The sequence below is a fragment of the Microtus ochrogaster genome, unplaced genomic scaffold, assembly GCF_000317375.1.
Source record: "Microtus ochrogaster isolate Prairie Vole_2 unplaced genomic scaffold, MicOch1.0 UNK39, whole genome shotgun sequence".
NCBI lineage: Eukaryota > Metazoa > Chordata > Mammalia > Rodentia > Cricetidae > Microtus > Microtus ochrogaster.
This window is the reverse complement of record NW_004949137.1, coordinates 180,294-184,976: the sequence shown is the minus strand read 5'-3', so window position 1 is coordinate 184,976 and position 4,683 is coordinate 180,294.

Sequence of the window (4,683 nt, the reverse complement as noted above, 5' to 3'; positions counted from 1 at the left end):
AACCTTATGTCAATTGCAAAACTCTAAAGAACGAGTTTTTTATTACATGACAACAAGCTAAGGAGATTATAAAGAAATGTCCTACTTTCTCTTTCTATATTCAAACACTGCTACCTGCAAGTGTAACATGAGGGCCTGCTTGTTGAGGTTTCTGTCCTGCCCAGTTCCCACAGCTGGTAAATCCCAAAGAAACTATACAAAAGTTTATATTAATTATAAGCTGATTGGCCCATTAACTCAAGCTTCATATTAGCTCTTATAACTTATATTAACCCATTATTCTTATCTATGATAGCCACATATTTTCAGCGGGGCAGGTCACATCCTGCTTCTTTGGTGTCTGGACAGGACTGGGGAGGAATGGGCTTCCTCCTTCCCAGAATTCTCCTGTTCTGTTTGACCTGCCTCTACTTCCTATCTGGTTGTACTGCCTAATGCAGGGAGTAACCCAAAGGCATAAAATCTGGAAGATGGATGTGTTCCTCTTTGCAGAATTTGGAAAATTAAAATATGTACACCACACCATTATACTTTTTTAATGAGCAACCGCTCTAAACTCAGAAAAGGCTGATTCAGTAATGACATGTTTATTAAAAGTTATGGTCATCATGGATATACCTGCACAAATAAAGACAGATAATGGTCTAGCATATATCTCTAAGAAAAATGAAACAGTTTTTTGCTTATTATAATATAAAGCATATTACAGGTATACCAAACAATTCTACAAGTCAGGCAGTTATAGAAAGATTAAATCGAATTATAAAGGATATATTAAACAAATAAAAAGGGATGGAAGATGCCCCCAGAAATAGTTTACATAATGCTTTATTGACCTTGAATTTTCTTAATGCTAATGAGAAAGGGACAACAGCAGCAGAGAGACATTGGATAATAGAAAAGTCTTCTGAATTAAATCAGCCGGTGTATTTCAAGGATGTGTTGTCTTCACAATGGAAACCAGGAGATGTGCTACGTTCAGGAAGGGGATTTGTTCTTGTTTCAACAGGAGAAGAAACATTATAGATACCATCAAAATTAATAAAGATTTTGTTTGAAAAAGAGAAATCTCTTGAGGAAGAGAAATAATGACTCACCCACAGAGGTGACAACCAATCAGGTAGTAAGAGTACCTGATATGGTTTGGGGCAGGGTTCTGTTCTTATTTTTGCAGGAAAATACTCATCTTCAAAAAGTTAAGAGACCCTGGACATCTAGATGCCTGAAGAGGAAAAGATGACTATCCAGATAGGATCACCAAGCAAAGAGAATTATCACTTGTGAGGACATGTCATCTGAGGGTAAGAATCTCTGAATACTAAATAAAATTGCCATGACTCACTTAAAAATCAAAGTTGACTTTGGAGTTGAACAATGGCTCTGTGCTTCTCTAAATACAAGCATGTTGTTACAATAAAAATTCAGTTTCTGTTTCATGTCAGGAGCCAAGGTATGGTACAGAAAGAAAAAAGAATTTAGAAAAAAAATTTACTTTTCTTCGTACCTATTTTTGTCTCTATCGTACCTTTAATTGAATACATATGTCTATAAATAATGTTTAGGTTTTCCACAATGAACAAAGAATTTTCCTGTAGTGATTTTTGAAGTTTCCAGGAAGAAGATAGGGCCCCACAACAACAACTCCACCTGGTTGATATGATGTCATGATGCTGATAGTGCTACTATAAGACCCGGTTTGGGTACCAGCTGCTCAAGATGGTTCCAACTTGGTTAGCTGAAATGGTGTACTTTTTTACAATGTTCTGGCCAGAACTCCAAATGGAAACCTCAGGAAAAAACCTATCAAATACTCAGAAACCATTCGCAATTATACCACACAGTAATCTTGAAAATTAAGCATCATTTTGCTTTCACAGGATCCCATGACAGCTGGAAGTAATTCTAGACGACAACATTCCCTCTCCCAACATAGTTTGTCCTCAGGGTTAGGGACATTATTTAGGGGTTGATTATAATTGGTATAGGGTTGGGGTTGCAGGAAATTATCTAGGCTCAGGGATACTAGCTCATATTCCCTAATATAATGTTTCTTTATATTTAAAGGGGGATATGTTATAGAGAGTTGCATTGATATGGATCTTGGTTTATTGATACAAATTTAATGTCAGTTTTGTTATATGTGTATTTCTGTTCTTGATTAAGGTACAGCTCATTTAAAAATGTAATGTATAATTAAGATATATAAGTTAATAGTTATAACAGTCAAGTTTATTGTCATGTTAGTTAGGTTTTCTAGATATATAGAGATATAGTTCAGTTAGATAGTATTCTTCAAACCTTTCAAAGACTAGAGAATATGGCATTTAAGATGTTTTAAGAATGTAGGACTTATCATGACAATGAGACACATCTATTCCTGGCAGCAGCACCAATCTACTTCAAGAGGATGATGGGTATCGAAGAGGCCCCTTATGGAGTTGGTTAGACATTTGGGCAAGAAACTGGTTTTGCCTGTACTCCTGTGTGAACTGGACATGCAGGACCCACAGAGAAATGACTGCTAAACTTGCCTAAAGGTGAAACAATCCTTTGGGGTTCTTGCTTCATGAAAGAGTCTGCTAGACATTCTGCAGGACACAGAAGAAAGTGACTGACAAACTGCCAATATAGGTGGAACTGTCTTTGAAATTTCCTGCTTCATGAAAAGTCTGCTGAATACTATGGGCCTGTAGACTAAAGATGGATGCCCCAATGGTACAGAATAACTATGGGTGACTGTCCAGGCAGTGAGATGTCTCTGTCAGTTCTAGAGTTTTGGAAGTTGCTTATAATGTACTTCCTGTTTCCTTAGGTAGTATCACATACCCTTATGGAGTCTTTGATGGAGTTGAAGAACTTATAATTATAGTTTTTCTTAGATATGATAAAAGATAAAGTAGATATAACTATTATAACTTTAATTCTTGCTTGATACCTGTTTTGTTGAATATAATTTTTCTATGTTAAAGTGAAAACCTTCCTTATTTAAACAGAAAGGGGGAGGTGATGTGGGATTCCCCTCTATATGCTATGAATACCATTGGTAAATAAAAAAACTGCCTTGGCCTGTTGATAGGGCAGAACTTAGGTAAGTGGGGAAAACTAAACTGAATGTTGGGAGAAAGGAGGCAGAGTCAAGGAGAAGTCATAGAGCCACCCCCAGAGACAGACATACTGAAACTTTGCTGGTAAGCCACAGTTACATGGCAATACATATTAATGGAAATAGGTTAAATCATGATGTAAGAGTTAGCCAATAAGAAGTTAGAGCTAATGGGCCAAGCAGTGATTTAAATAATTTGGTGTCTGTGTGGCTATTTTGGGGGTGAGCAGTCAGAAATTAACAAGCATTCTCCTCCAACAGGAATAGCCTTGAACACACTGGCACAGGAGACAATTTTCTGAACAAAACACTGATAGTACAGACACTAAGATCAACAATTAATAAATGGGACAATATGAAACTAAAAAGGCAAAGGACACTGTCAATAAGGCAAAAGACAGCCTAGAGATTAGGAAAAGACTTTTACCAACTCCACATCTGACAGAGGGCTAATATCCAAAATATATAAAGAACTCAAGAAACTAGACATCAATAAACTAAACAATCTAATTTAAAAATGGTGTGCAGATCTAAACAGAGAATTCTCAACAGAGGAAACCAAAATGACTGAGAAACACTTTTAAAAAATGTTCAGCATCCTTAGCCATCAGGCAAAGGCAAATCAAAAGGACTCTGAGATTCCATATTACACCCGCCAGAGTGGCTAAAATCAAAAACACAAATGACAGCTTATGCTGGAGAGGATGTGGAGCAAGAGGAACTCCTCCATTACCAGTGAGAGGCAAAACTTGTACAGCCACTCTGAAAATCAATATGGCAGTTCCTCAGAAAACTTGGAAATCAATCTACCTCAAGACCCAGCAATACCACTCCTGGGCATATAAAAAAAGGATGTTCCATCATACCAGAAGGACATTTGCTCAACTTTGTTTATAGTGACTTTATTTTTAATAGCCAGAAACTGGAATCAACCTAAATGTCCCTCAACCGAAGAATGGATAAACAAAATGTGATACATTTATATAATGGAGTATTACTTAGCTGTTAAAAACAATGACATCATAGAATTTGCAAACAAATGATGGAAATATAAAATAATCATCCTAAGTGATAGGTAACCTAGATTGGGATAAAGATAAACATGGTGTGTACTCACTTGTAAGTGAACATTAGCTGTTAAATAAAGGATAGCCATGCTACAGTTCACAGACCCAGATAGGCCAAGAAACAAGAAGGGCTCAAGGGAGAGCATAGATCTCCCAGGGAAAAGGAAATAAAATGGATTTTGTGGGGATGGGAACAGGAGATATCAGGTGTTGGAGTAGGAAATGTGGGTTGAAAGGAAAGAATTCTGAGAGTGATATTGGAGTTGGGAGGAGTGTTGTGGGAAGTCCCTGGAATCTGCCCTAGTGAGCCTACAGAAGACTTCTAGAAACCTGTGTAGAGAGACCCCGCCTTTTGGGGCGGGACAGCCTCGGGCGAATGTTTTTACTAATGAATTGGAACGCGAGACTGGAAGCCCTTCCTGTTTCCGGTTTTACGGTGGATCGGTGGATCGCTGAACTCCGGGTGTGTGAGTGTGCTTTTATATTAAAATTGTCTTCTTGTACCCACTGGCC